Source organism: Mustela erminea, chromosome 2, assembly GCF_009829155.1.
Source record: "Mustela erminea isolate mMusErm1 chromosome 2, mMusErm1.Pri, whole genome shotgun sequence".
NCBI classification, from domain to species: domain Eukaryota; kingdom Metazoa; phylum Chordata; class Mammalia; order Carnivora; family Mustelidae; genus Mustela; species Mustela erminea.
The window spans coordinates 137,895,223-137,910,776 of NC_045615.1; the positions used below are offsets into that span (position 1 = coordinate 137,895,223).

At 43.6% G+C, this 15,554-nt stretch overlaps 1 protein-coding gene across 1 annotated transcript in view; it reads right to left on the reverse strand.

Annotated features, from left to right (window-relative positions):
- TEC (tec protein tyrosine kinase) overlaps nt 1-14,851 on the reverse strand; it is a 140,295-nt gene extending 125,444 nt beyond the window's left edge. The window contains exon 1 of the mRNA XM_032334243.1: nt 14,749-14,851. The gene's annotated coding sequence lies outside the window, so the exon portion shown is untranslated. The remainder of the gene's footprint in view (nt 1-14,748) is intronic.
- Nucleotides 14,852-15,554: the final 703 nt, after the last annotated feature.

Sequence of the window (15,554 nt, forward strand, 5' to 3'; positions counted from 1 at the left end):
TTATGCTTCCTTACTACCTACAGCCCATTGACAAATCCTTGAACAAGGCCAAGTGACATTCCTCTAGGAACCCAGCTGCCTCGATGTTAAGACTTCCTAAGGGCAAAAGGCAATCTTAGCCTGACCCCTAGGATCCTGTAAGTCTACTTTAACATAAAAAATTCCTTTGGAAACCTCCTTTATCTCTACCCCCCAAAATACATGTTGGCAATCATCTTCCAAGCACAGGACCTACTGATATACATCTGAAAAGTCTCATGATAGGGTTTTTACTAAACACTAATAAATGACCTTTTCCTAATAATAGCTAGCCCCCTAGAGGTCCTGGAAACCTTGTTTCCAAAATACCAGAGAGGCTTGCTTACACTATCCCTAATCCCCTCTCAACTTTTAAGTATATAATGGGCCACTCCTCATGACCCCAGTGCAGCTCCTTCTGCCCGCGGGTTCTGTTCCCATGCTTTAATAAAACTACCTTTCTGCACCAAAGACATCTCATCTCAAGAATTCTTTCTTGGCCATCGGCTTTGACCCCTAGCATCATTCCTACATCAGAAACAGAAGAACTACAATCACCTCCCCAAAAATGCCTTTGCATGAATTAGAAAAAAAGTTCCTTTAAGAATTTTACTTCCAAAAAGAAAAATAATTACTTCCATTTTCCAATAACCTGTCACAGTAAATGAACAAATCTCCTATATCTCCAATGTGAATGACATCCCAGAATTTTACAGTGCATAACCTGTACAACTGTACATGTTGGCCCTGGGCAGAGGCAAGGAAGCTGAGCTAGGGACTCACAGAGGTCAGGGTAGAGGGGTGGGGATGGAGTGTCTGGGAGTCCAGGGCCCTTTGGAGACAGAGAATAACTTCTGCTGTACCGTTCAATATGGCAGCCACTTGCCACAGATCGCTACTGAGCTCCTGAACTGTGGCTAGTTCCAATGAGGAACCACATTTTTAGTTTTACTTCATTCTAGTTCATTTCAATTTAAAATTTAAAACTGAAGCAGTATAAAATGTTTCTCTACGAGCTGCAACTTTATTGTTTGATAGGACGACATCTTACAGCATCCACGCACTATGGAAGTCATTGCCTGGCCTTGCACTATCCTGGGTCCTATTACTCATCATCAAGCGCCTGAGCTGTTTCTGACATCTCATTAATAATCATTGTAGGATTACACGGTGAAATTATAATGTTTCTTCTATATTGAGCTACACAAAATATATACTATGAAAATAAATTTCACCTAGTGTGTTTTGCTTGTACCCTCTCGAGCCAGACTGTATTGTTCTCAACTCTGTCTCCACCACTAGGTCAAATTTCCCTGAATCTCTGAGCCTCTGGCTCTTCATCTGTAGAACGTTGGAAATAATCTTGCCCACTTCATTGGATTATGGGGGGAGGGGCGGGTATTAAATGAGCTAAACCATGTAACAAGCCCCACAGGGAGTCTGGCACATAAAATATGTGCTCAAAAACATTAACTATTGGGGGCTGGTAGTATATTGTTTGGGAACAGAAGGTACAAACAAATGGTCTCCCTGTGTCACCGAGCTCCACTTGCCATGGCATCAGAGGGCGCAAGCTGTCCGTATGTCTCCTATGTGTTTATCTTTCTGGACCAAAAGATTCAATGAGAGTATTTTACTCAATCTTCTCTGCCACCAACAGATATGTTTGCTTTTCTCTAAGTCCATTACATCTTTAGGGTACATTGATGAAACTATCTTAGATGCTGTAACCTGAAAATGGGTAAAATGACATCTCTGAATTATTTGTAGCAACACCTAAGATTTAACTAGCCTTTTTGTTCCAAGTCATACATTTAGTGAATCTCTTCAGTTGAGAGTTCACAATCATATCTGAATCTCTTTCTTTTTTTTTTTTTTATAAATTTTATTTATTTATTTGACAGAGAGAGAGGAAGGGAAGCAGGCTCCCTGCTGAGCAGAGAGCCCGATGCGGGACTCGATCCCAGGACCCTGAGATCGTGACCTGAGCCGAAGGCAGTGGCCCAACACACTGAGCCACCCAGGCGCCCCCTGAATCTCTTTCTTGAGTAAAATCTAGAATGCTCAGTCGGCTAAGTGTCTGCCCTTGGCTCAGGTCATGATCTCAGAATCCCAGGATCAAGCTCCCTGGTTGAGCTCCCTGCTCAAAAAAAAAAAACCAAACAAACAAAAGCAAACAAAAAACAAAACAAAACAAAAACAAAAACAAAAACAAAAAACTAGAATGCCCATCTGCATATACAGATAAATTCATTTTACCTAAATGCCTTCTTCACTACTGCATGGACTTGAGACCAGCAGTTGGGTTTTTAGTGTCCCAATATGTTCATGTTGACTGTGACTTGGGACCTTACACTGTGTATTCCCTCTTCTACATTGTTCATTTTTTTAAAAATAATAATAATTAGACTAGTTTACTAACATTCGTGTTCTAGGAAATGTCCATCTTTGCCTAGCCTTTGTTTTGTTTGTTCCCACCCCTCACTGCTGATTCAGAAAAACATTTTTTCCAAACTCCCACTGACTCACTTTATTTAACAACCTTTGTGTGGAGTCTTTTCAAAGTTACTTTGAGAATCACAGTTTGGGGCACCTGGGTGGCTCAGTAGGTTAAGCGTCTGCCTTTGGCTCAGATCATGATCCCAGAGTCCTGGGATCGAACCCTGCATCAGGCTCCTTGCTCAGCAGAGAGTCTGCTTCTCCCTTTCCCTCTGCCTGCCGCTCCCCTTGCTTATTCCCTCTCAGTCTCTGTCAAATAAATAAATAAAACACGGAAAAACAAAAATCATGGTTTATATCTAGCTTCCATAATTATTTAATGCTCTTTAAGAACTCCAGTGAATGTGTCAAACATGATCACCCCTGACAAAAGAGTAGCCTAGCCTATGCCTATCCCCCCCAAAAGGCTGTATATGCTTAAAAAGTGTAAAATCCACTTTCCCAACACATACACACTCACGGCAGAATTTATTTTAGATTCCATTTGTTCCACAAAGTTCAAGAAAAGTGTCATAGAGAGCACGTTCAACTTACCCTCTTGTTCTCAGCAAGCTATTATCCTCTGAGGCTCACTTTTCTCATCTGTAAAATGGGCATAATATAGATGCCCTCTGCTAAACAGAGCAAGTCATCTCATTATTCATGAATGTGTATATAAAACACTCTGAAAAGCTCAAAGTCCTTTACAAGCATTAGGCCATGAATCTTTCTGAAGTGGACTGTTAATTATGTGTCATTATGCTTTGCTTAATAGGTGGAAAACCTGAGGCATGGGAACATAACACCAGTTAATAGCCGACTTAAAAATCTAGCCCAAGCTTTAAACATTAGACAGGAAGATGTCAAGGAAAAATCTGAATAGGAATCCACTCGACTCTGGTTCTTTATCAAGAAAGACATTAACGCAAAATTCCCTCACATTGCTGGTTGTCCTGCCCGCCCCCCCACACACTTCCTCTTACAGTCCAAGAATGGGGAAATGGGTGGGCGGGTTGGAGCTCCCTGTGGGCTTATAATGCCTTCCCCTGCTTACACAAAGGTTCATGAACTCTAGGCCAGGTACCATGGTCAAATGTTGTTTCACAGATACCATAACGACTTCTCCACCTTTTGTTATTGATCCCTGGAAACTTTTCCTACCACATCCAACCAAACGAAACGAGGCTATAGACATCACCGACCGGAACACAGCCTCTGCAAATGGACCTGTTGGGTTACTCTGGCTTTATTATCTGATCTACAATTTGGTGCATAACATGGCCTGACTAGCTCCCCCTAAACTTTGTGTCTTCACACAAAGTAAATACAGTTGATCTGAAAGGTCAAAAAAGAGAATGATGGAAACTTTATATAGTTTTGTTTTGTTTTTTTGTTTTTGGTGTTTTTTTCTTTGGACAGATAGAGATCACAAGTAGGCAGAGAGGCAGGCAGAGAGAGCAGGAGAAGCAGGGTCCCCGCTGAGCAGAGAGCCTGATGCGGGGCTCGATCCCAGGACCCTGAGATCATGACCTGAGCTGAAGGCAGAGGCTTTACCCACTGAGCCACCCAGGCGTACCTTTAGATAGCTTTATATAGCTAGTGAGCTTTTTAAAATTATTTTGTGCCCTTCTGAGGATGACTAATAGAAGTTAGAAATCCTGAACCCCAAAGTGGTATTTTGAGGAAAAACTCCCCAAGAAAATAATCCCCAAAAGGGAAAAAAGTATAACAACATTACTTACTTAAAAAAAGAAAAGAACCCCAATTGTGTAAAAATTGACGAATGGTCCAAAATACCATTGTGTGTGTGTGTGTGTGTGTGTGTGTGTGTGTGATTGATTGATTGATTTTCTTTGGTACCAAATGGTGGTTTTATTAAAGCCTGGAAAAAGGATCCATGGGCAGAAAGAGCTGCTTCACTGGGTTTATGAGAGGTGGCTGACTATATACTATGGGGTTGGGGGAGGTAAGGAAAAGGGAGGTTTCTTTTTTTTTTTTTAACCCTTTCTCTCTCTCTCTCTCTCTTTTTTTTTTTTTGGATTTTATTTATTTATTTGAGAGAAAGAGAATGAGCAGTGGGGAGGGGCAGAGGGAGAGAGAGACAGACAGACAGAGAAGCAGACTCCTTACTGAATAGGAAGCCTGATGAGGGGTTTGATCCCAAGACCAGAAGATCAGGATCTGAGACAAAATCAAAAGCCAGAAGCTTAACCGACTGAGCCACCTAAGCACCCTGAAAAGGGAGGTTTCAAAAGGATTTTCATATGCTATAGAAGACTCACAGTGTACCAAGGACTTGTCATTGTCAAATTAAGGTTGTTTTTCCTTCTAGCGAGGCATTAACAGTAAGACAGTTGGGAGCTTCATGGAAGAATATCAAGTATATCATATATTGACAAGATAATCACTTCTCTATTAAAAATGAGAATTATTGCTACAAGAAAACACCTATATGAAATAATGCTACCCAAAGAACTTTATGCCTGAACTAATTATAATCTCAAAAAGTAACTGCATATATACATATAAATATATCTTATACATATAAAATGCATATATGTATAGTGCACATATATTGCATATATATAAAGATTATAGAACTTGGAGTTACACAAACAGTTGCCTGCAGTGCTCAAGTTAATTATTTTCTAGAAATTTGCTGAAGATTCTTAACAAGCCAAATGATGATAGAGATGACTGAAAGGGATTCACCAAGATTTTCTCTGGAATGCTTTTGGGGTTGTTTTAAATTTCTTTGTAGGCTTGGGGTGCCTGGGTGGCTCAGTGGGTTAAAGCCTCTGCCTTCGGCTCAGGTCATGGTCCCAGGGTCCTGGGATCGAGCCCCACATCGGGCTCTCTGCTCAGCAGGGAGCCTGCTTCCCCTCCTCTCTCTCTGCCTGCCTCTCTGCCTATTTGTGATCTCTGTCTGTCAAATAAATAAATAAAAATCTTTAAAAAAATAAAATAAAATAAATTTCTTTGTAGGCTTCAGCACTGTTTTCATTTTTTTTTAATAATTAGTATATGTAAAATAACATTTTCTTTTTATAATGATGGCAGGGAGAGTCCATAGATCACTCTGAGAGTTGAGGAATCTTTGTGGCATCCAAGGATTTATCCTTACTCTAGGCAAGATGGAAGGATGTGTCACCAGCTCTGAGCCCCAAAACCCTCTTTCAGCTACGACTCCAGAACCTATGACCTAGAATTTTTTAAAGCAGTGCTTCTATAACTGGTTTCAATGGGTGATCAATAAGTTGACAATCCTTTAAAAAATTAAGAAGCATTCACACCTCAACTTATATATCTCATTCACTCATAACTCAGTTGAATTGTATTTTTGCTTAACCACCTGGCTAAAGGATCAGACATTTTTATCAATCAAGGCAGGAAAATAAAAAAGAAAGCCAATTGCCTTCTATGAAACAAAAACAACCCCAATGGTAAAAACCAACTTCGTTGCACACTTAAATTAGATCCGCAGAAAAATAAACCTTGAAATCACTCCTCTGTAGGGGAAAAAAAAAAAAAGCCATGACTGTGGAGACCCTGGGTGGCTCAGTCAGTGAAGGGTCTGACTCTTTTTTTTTTTTAATATGTTATGTTTTTTTTTTTTTTTAAAGATTTTATTTATTCATTTGACAGAGAGAAATCACAAGTAGGCAGAGAGGCAGGCAGAGAGAGAGGAAGGGAAGCAGGCCCCCTGCTGAGCAGAGAGCCCGATGTGGGACTCGATCCCAGGACCCTGGAATCATGACCTGAGCCGAAGGCAGCGGCTTAACCCACTGAGCCACCCAGGCGTCCCAAGTCTGACTCTTTTTTTAAGAATTTATTTATTGGGGCGCCTGGGTGGCGCAGTGGGTTAAGCCACTGCCTTCGGCTCAGGTCATGATCTCAGGGTCCTGGGATTGAGCCCCACATTGGGCTCTCTGCTCTGCGGGGAGCCTGCTTCCTCCTCTCTGCCTGCCTCTCTGCCTACTTGTGATCTCTGTCTGTCAAATAAATAAATAAAATCTTTAAAAAAAAAAAAGAATTTATTTATTTATTTGAGAAGGGGGAGTGTGTGCATGCGTGCACGAGAGAGAGAGAAAGAGAGAGAGAGGTAGGAGAGAATGGAGGGAGTGAGAGAAAGAGAGAGCACAGCATAAGCATGAGCAGGGTCAAGGGCAGAGGGAGAAGCAGACTCCCTGCTGAGCTGGGAGCCCAATCTGGACTCACTCCCAGGATTCTGGGATCATAACCTGACCCGAAGGCAGACGATTACCGGATGAGCCACCCAAGCACCTTGAGTGTCCAACTCTTGATTTTAGCTCAGGTCCTGATCTCTGTAAGTTGAGGGGGCTTCGAGCCCCATGTTGGGCTCCCACTCAAAGGAGAATCTGCGTCTTCCCCTTCACACTCTCTCTGCAACCCCCACCGACTGATGTACTCTCTCCCTCTCTCTCTCGAAGATAAATTTAAAAATCTCAAAAAAAAAAAAAAAAAAGCCACGGTTTCATTTTTGGGGCAGTCATGTGGAGATTACATAGGTTGTGGCTGAAACATAATACTGGGAGATACATGAGGACATGAGAGTTTCTAAGGAAATAGTAACAGAAAGACATTATTGGAACTCTATTCAGGATAGAGAAAAATTAAAATCTTTTCCTATGAAATCAGGATAGAACTTCACAAATATTGCAGATAAATGGAATAGGATATTTGACAGAGAGTTCTACATTATAAGTATCTTACACAGTAAAAGACAACTGAAAATCTGTCACTTTGATACTCTGTAAGCTAATCATTTCAAAAGCTTTTAACTTTAAAAAACGAATGACATGTAGTTACAAAAGGAAATATATGTACACTGCTAAAATTCAAAGAGATCTTTCTCCTTTATAAATGTAAAACTCACCCATCTAGACAACCTAATCAGCACATACTTCCCTCCCTCCTCCAAAAACCACTCTTCTTAGACGTAAGAACCAAGACAATCACAACACTATGCTAAGAGAAAATACACAGGCGGGGAGAAAACAGCAGTAGTAGTACTAGTAGTAATCTGTGTTGTCCTTTTAAGAATGTTATCAATGCCTGACTGGTTTGGTCGATGAAACATGTGACTCAGGATTGTGAGTTCAAACCCCGAGTTGGGTGTAGAGATTACTTAAGAAATAAAATCTCTTAAAAAAAAAAAGAAAGAAAGAAAGAAAGAAAGAATGTTATCAGCACTTGGGAAAACATACATGTTCCACATTTCAGTCTATACAGCAAAAGTAAAGTGAAAGTCTAATTTAGAATTTAATGAATTTAGGCTATTGGGTCCAACTTGGATAACTATGACCAAATATCTTTTTTTTTTCCCCCTAACTGCTAAGTGTCCACAGTTCTCTGGAAAATTCATTCAGTGCATTCTTCAGGTATTTTTTAGGCATTGCACTCTTCCCTAGGAGAGTCTGCGATCCAGCTATGAAGACAAAAAGAACTTAGGTGAAGCACTTAGCACATAAGAGACAAACATACTGCATGGAAAGAGAGGTTGCAATGGCTTCAAAGGTTCTATTTCGAAAAGGGAATAATGGGGATGCCTGGGTGGCTCAGTTGGTTAAGAGTCTGCCTTCAACTCAGGTCATGATTCCGGGATCCTGGGATCGAGTCCCTCATTGGGCTCCCTGCTGGGTAGGGACCCTGCTTCTCCCTTTGCCCGCAGCCCCTCTTGCTTGCTCTCTCTCTCTCTGACAAATAATAAATAAAATCCTTTAAAAAAAGAAAAGAGAAGGATAGCCCTGGATGCACTGAGGGAAGAATGAGTCCTGCAGGTCTTCCAACTGGCTACGTTTCTGTTCACAATGGGGGGCTCCAGCTAGGTGTGTTCTACCCACCTTCTCCTTTGCTGTCACCCCCAGAGAGCAAGTCACTGCTGCACCCACTCCGATGCAGCAAAGCTGGTGTTTTCCGTACTCCTGATGCATAGGCATCACCGCAGGAGTACACACCTTTGCTTTTTCTGCACAGATAAGGTGGTTTGGGAAAAATGCCTTCCCTCCCTCAGGGGAAGCCGACTCTCCCCATTTCTATGTGTAAGCATAAAGTCCCGCTGACATTGTCAGTCTACTGGCAAAGAAGGCTGCAAAATCACACTGAATTAAAGAAGCCTAAGGAATGATTCAGTTGGTAAAACAGGGTTGGGAAAGTTCTGATCATCCACGAGGTCCCAGATAGATCAGTCATTTCTTCTGCATGGCCCAGCCAGAAACAGGAACTTGGTGCACATTCCAAGAAAGACATGAGCTTTGAAACAGGAAGTGAGGATGCTTCTGCTGGTAAAGCAATTGTATGATAAACCGGCCTCCAGAAGGAAATAGTGGTAACTTCCATTAGAGGCCACACGGCCACCAATAACACCAGGCCTGCCTTTCAGATTACAGTATTGGGCTTACCGGGAGTTTCACTGAAAGGTAAGACAGTCAGAGGCGGAGGTGCTGGAACGGGTCCTCCTCGACACAGTGAGCTAGAGAACAGGAACAAGGGCTCGATGACCAGTAAGCTCCGTCCCACCCACGCTAGGTCTAGAGGTTTTGCCTCCCACGACAAGGGTAAATGGTTGGTGGTGGATGCTTAAAGTGGTAGAAGAAGAATTCTGAGGTCCAAACTGGGTTCCGCGAGAGAATATGCCTGGATTGGACAAAGAAAGTTTACCGCTGGTCAAGGCAGGAAGACAGCAGCGCAGCACCATAGCTGAAGCTCACTGGTCTCTCGTGGACGTTGGTTAAGGCACCAATGGCAGATTGAGCAAAACCTCCCTCCGGAAAGCCCAGTAAAATGACAACATGAGACCTCACGTGGTGAGGTGAGGGGAAGCCAAGAAACAACACGATTCACACCATGGTTTCTCCAAAATGCTACATAATTAAAGGCAGTTAGACTGCCTGTGGGGAGAGGGGAGAGCAGAAATAGAGAGGACTGAAAGCTGCTTTGAAAAGCAGTTGGATGTCCCATATCCCTTTGGCAATCACCTGGATTCTCCCCATCCTTGCAAAATCACCTGGAGTTTCTCCCCCACTTCCTCTCCAAAAGAGGGTCTCCAGAACGGGGTACATCAGACACAGCTCAGGCGTTCTACTAGAAACACCATGACAGGGTTATAGGGACATGTGGATGCTCAGACTGCCAACCTTCTTCTCCACCTAGCTCCCAGACCACCGGCAGCCAGGCTCTCCGCCACCATCCAGGGAAAGTGGAAGAGCCTTTTCTGAGGACTCTCAGCGGCCCAAGAAGTAATGATATTAGAGTTCCTCCAGATAAAAGCCCCAGCCAGATCACCAGACAGGGAAGTTTCCAGTTAACAAGGCCACACACATCTTCAGCTTTTAAACCCCCACTCAAATGTGAGCAGACCACAGAGGGTATTAGAAATAGGAGGCAAACCTCTAAGATGAAAGGTCGAGACCTAAACGAATAAATAGACAAAAGCAACTTGGGGAAACTGAGTCTGTAATGGAAAGATAAAACTGTCAAAAAAAGTTTATCCTCAGAGATAAGACAGATAAGCACTGAAACCATAAAACAGAAGAAGAAATGGATATTGAAGGGGCCAAGAGGAGACCACCTCAAAATGTGTCACTTTGGCCCATTGATTATTTTTTTTTAAAGATTTTATTTGTTTATTTCACAGACAGAGATCACAAGTAGACAGAGAGGCAGGCAGAGAGAGAGAGAGGGAAGCAGGCTCCCTGCTGAGCAGAGAGCCCAATGTGGGACTCGATCCAAGGACCCTGAGATCAGGGCCTGAGCCGAAGGCAGCGGCTTAACCCACTGAGCCACCTAGGCGCCCCCCATCGATTATTTTAAATAAAAGTTGCCCAAGAGACAGCCGATGCAAGAAGAACACTCAGACTTTCCTCTGTCCCCTGAAAGCAGGAAATAAATCTCCTATGTGAAAGGTGCCCTCCCATACCAGAAGGTAAAAAGACATCCTTACGGCCAGAGATGGGAAATTAGATCCGAAAAGGTTGTATAAACAAGCCTTGTTACTTTTTACTCATTTACAATCAGCACCCAAATCCTGTTTCGATTTCTTTACTAATTAAAGTTCCCAAAATGTTCTTTGTCCTGTCAATTCTTCACAGACTTAACTGTTTCTTTATCTAAAAAATATAAAAACTGCCTGCTTTAGTCATTTCTTTAGGTCTCAGGTTCATAATTGGACCTCGGTACCTGTGAAACAAAACTTTTTTCCCCCCTGTTAATCTGTCTCATTGAAATTTAATTCTTAGTCCAGCTGGGTCTTGAGGGTAAAGGAAAATTTTTCCTTTCCTTCAATATACCACACACATGCACATACACACACACTCAGGGGAAAAAAAAGAGCTTCTAATTTAAAATAATTAGAAATGGGATTATACTTATTAAAAAATCAGTGGAAGGACTAGATGATAAAATTGAGAAATCTCCCCCAAAGCAGAACCAAGAAAAAGAGAGATAGATATTAGGGGAGAAAATATAAGAAAATTAGAGGCCTATTCCAAAATATCTAATACATGAACCATATGAGTTTCTGGGAAAAAAAAAAAAAAACATCACAGGGTGCTTGGGTGACTCAGTCAGTTAAGCAGCTGCCTTCAGCTCAGGTCATGACCCAGGGTCCTGGGACTGAGTCCCACACCACATCCAGCTCCCTGCTCAGCAAGGAGTCTGCTGTTCCCTGTGCCTCTGCCCCTCTACTCTGCCCCGTCCCCCTGTGTGTGCTCTTTCTCTCTCCCTCTCTCTGTCTCTCTCTCGCAAATAAATAAATAAGAGCTTCAAAAGAAAAAAAAAAGAAAGAAAGAAAGAAAGATCACAGAAAATGGAGGGGAGAAAATTATTATTAATCAGTCAATTGAATAAAATTTCCCAAACTGAAAGATATGTTTCGGGATTCAAAGAGCCCAGCACATTGGATGAAAGCAGATCCATACCAAGGTACAGCATCATGAAATTGCAGGATTATGGAGATGAAGAGAAAATTCTATAACTTCCATAAAAAACTCAGCAGGCTTGTAAACTATACACAAATTAAAGGTAAAATCTGAGGAATCAGAACAGTTCTGAATTTCTCAACAGCAACACCCGTAGCTTAGAAGGCAATGAAACAATGCCTTCAAAATTTCCATCCTAAAATTCTAAACAGTCAATTGTCAGTGGAAAAGAACTATTTCCAGGCATTCACCATCTCAAAAATAAATAAATAAATAAAATAAAAAAGCATATCCTATGCAACTTTTTCCAAAAAGCTCCATGAAGATGTGCTCTACCAAAACAAGGGAGTTCACCAAGATAGAGCAAGACATGTGCTTAACAAGAGATCCAACAGGAGAGAAGTGATGGGGATCCCCAGGATGATGACAAAGGTCTTCAGGTTGACAACTGGTCCCCATGTATAGAGGGCAACTGGTCCAGATGAGGGCAAGGAAAATGAAATTGACAACACGTGATACATTTGAGGCAAGTTTTGGAAATCTGGCCAAGAGTTTTGGGTCAAATTAATGATGCAGACATACAAAACTAAATAAATGAACAAACAACGATTAACTCCAAAGAAAACAAGAATTTGTGCTTGGCTTAGCTATGAATATTGATCGAACCAAAATTACTGTTTAACTACTACTGCAAGGATGGGAAAATGAGGAAGCTGTGGTTGAGATGGGGGTGAGAAAAATAAAGGGAGTCACATCATCATCTTCCACAGTGAGAAGTCAATAGATAATGCTTCAAACTGCAGAACTCAAATAGTAGCAAGCAGTAAATACCAAAATAACCAGCTCAAAGAATTACAAGGGATTGTTTCTGGAGAGTGAAAAAAATGTAATTTAGATTAAAAGGTTAAAATTTAAAAACAAACAAACAAAAAACACATGTTGATTTCTATGTCCAGGCATTTTTACATTTATTTGCTTTCGCTTTGTCTCCCTAATAACAACTCAGCAAAATTCCATCCTTGTTTTTCCCAAACAAAAAAAGTGCAATTTTCTACATCTAGCCCTCAGTAGCTACGGCCATCTGAGCTCTGAGCAGCCAAACGTGGTGAGGAAGGTAATAGTTATAATTCAACCCAAGCAAGGACTGGTTAACCCAGAAACAAAACGGCAAGTCCGGGTTGAGACAACTACTAAGCCCCTCTCTCATAGGCTTCTTTTCAACGAAGTTATCCCCATGCCATAACCACATGGTACAGGATGATTTTACAGTTGCCAACAACCATAAGCTAATTTCACTCCTTTCTAAAGGAATCCAATGTCTCCCTTTATAACACTAATCCATCCAAGGCAGCTGGCCCCTAAAACTACCGATCTAAGTACAGCTTCCTTCTCTTTACCTCTCTAGACTGCATAACATGAGAGAATAAGGGCTTTGAAAGCAAGTGGCACTGTCCTCAACAGATATTTACTAAGCATCCATGGGAGACCCAGCACTAGGCAGATGTGGACCTATCCTATCTGTCCTGAACTGTAAGTTGATTCTCCCTAAGGGTGGGAATCCAGGCAGGGGTGGAGTCAGGGTAGAAGCCACAAAACTGGAAGAGCTGGGGCGGGGAGAAGAAGGACCAACTAGACCAACCTGGAGGAACCAGTAAGCAGAGGTGTAATTGGAGGCCCCAAGGCTCAGGCTCCTACCACTCCAGATATGCAGAGGAAGGCAGGGAGACCGAAAATTCCTCCCCAAGCATAAAAGTAGCCAGACACTGCCCATGACCCTTCCAACCACCTGTCAAGGCTGAACTTGACAGAGCAAAGGTTACCATTCTCAGGGCTTTATCACGGTTCGATAAAATATTGTCCCTGCCCTTAAGTAGTAGCTGCTGAGAAAACATGATGACTCTCTTAGTATAGAATAAGCAAAACAGGTTGAAAGTACATTAGCATTCTATATTTTTTTCTGTTTGGGAAGATGTGAACATTTTAGTTCAAGGACCTATGTGGAGCAAAGGTTTTGCCAACTAGAGCACAGCACTGATTTGCAAGTGTCTACAACACTTACCCTATACAGTTCCAGAAATCAAAACATATACACCCTTGTGGGAAGAATAAAACTCATTAACATAAATAAACACATTGCAGTAAGCATCATGAATTGGCAAGAGTAGTAATAATTGATCAGATTAATTACAGTACAGGGAAAGTATATAGGTCTTTCCAAAACACTGAATAAACGTAACTGAACTAAAAAGTATGTCCAAAACAAAATAAGAAAAGGACAACACGCTCTCTTTTCTCCGTCTAAATCATGATATTCCATATTACGTATGATTCTTGCTCACTGAGCTACCAGTGTCAAACCGACCTGTTAAATACTAAACTTAATTGGGAAAACCACTGGTGTGTCGAGGTTGTTTCTTCCTCCTCAGCTCTTTAGGCGAGAATCATCTCAAAGAGAGCAAATTCTCAGAATTTCCTAAAAGGAAAATGGGCACTCACTGGAAAAATACAGGGTATATGCTCAAAACACTTAACTATTTTGGATAACCTTCAAACCCACTTAGCCACCAGCCCATCCTGTTGTTTTCAAACCTTCTGATCAAATATTCCAGTTTCCAAAGAATGGCAGTAGATGAGACTGTTTCCGAACCTGGGACACAGAAACGTACTATTCTTCTTGGGGGGAGGGGTGGGAGAGCAGATCAAGAGCAAATTTAGGATCCAAGGAGAAGTGCACACTCCAGATCAAGGTCCTAGTTTTTCCAATACATGTTTTCACCGAACAGCTGTTTTCAAGACTCAAACAATTTCCCAGATTTAAAAAAAAAAAAAGAGTGAAGTTGGTGGGGTGAGGCACTCGGACACGTACAACCGTGGAATGTCTCTGCGGACTGTGCCAACTTTCAAGCGAGACTGCGCTGCCACCCAGTCAGAGAGGAGGAACCAACCTGGCCGCCCCGCTGGGAAGTGAACCCAACGCTGAACCTGGCGCGGGGCGGCCTCGGCCCTGGGACCCAAAGAGAAAGGAGGTGGGTGCTCCTCGGGAGAGGCCAGCGCCTGAACTCCAGGGGCGGAGACGCGGCGGCCCAGGAAGCCGCAGCTACGCGGGAGCGCGCACCTGTCCCTTCTTCCTGAACCGGAGTGGACCGGCTCCCTCACCTGCCGTGGCAGGAAGAATAGAAAATCTTCCTCATCCCAGGAGGGTCGGTCTCTGGGCTTGGGAGAGCCGCCTCGCGCCTCGCGCCAGTTCCTGACCCTCTCCCGCCCGGAGTCCCGCAGTGCCGGGGCCGCCCCGGCCGACCCGCGGCATCCTTACCTGGCTGGAGCGCGCGGGCCGCGCGGAGCCGCAGACGGTGTGAAGTCCCGCGGGCACCGCGGGGTTGGGAGCCCGGAGCCCGCAGGCCCCGCCCACGACCGCCCCGCCCCGCCCCGCCTCGGCCCGCCCCGCCCCTCTCGGCCCGCCCCCGCTCGCTTTGGCCCGCAGCACCGGTTCCCACGAGCCCTGCGGAGGTTTTGAGACTGGAGGCGGGAGTGGGTTGCCGGCGCGTCCCCAGCGGCCGCGACCCCGCTGGGACGCAGGTAAGTCGCAGGAGCGTCCCTCGGGTTCCCGAACGCGGAGCTGGGACTCCCTCGGCCCAGGCTTCCTACCCCCGGACAACAGCCCCGCGAGGTCTGGGACGGCCCCGGCCCGGGAGAACCCCGAGCAGTGCCACCTGGGGGTGACTGGGGACTCTGTCGCAAGTAGGGTAGGGCCGCACCTCCCCTTCCGCTAAGCGGTGGCGGGTCAGGCGGGTGACACGGTGCAGTGGAGCGAAACGAGAGTTTTATGACAAGAATAAGTCTTTTTCTGTCAAACCGGAGGCATCGGCGCGTGTCTGGTACACTTAAAGGGTCACGTGCCCTCACTATTAATGTATTAACACTTGAGTCACTCACTGAAGAGTAGGAAACAGCACTCGTAGGAGACTCACGGCGTGCCAGGCACTGTTTTAGTATTTAACAGATATTAACATTTCCATAGAGTGTACGTTATTTCAGAATCACCCATTTTACATGCGGTGAAAGGGAGGCACCGGGAAGTTAAATAACCAACCTGATGTCACCCGCCGTAGTCAGCTGAAA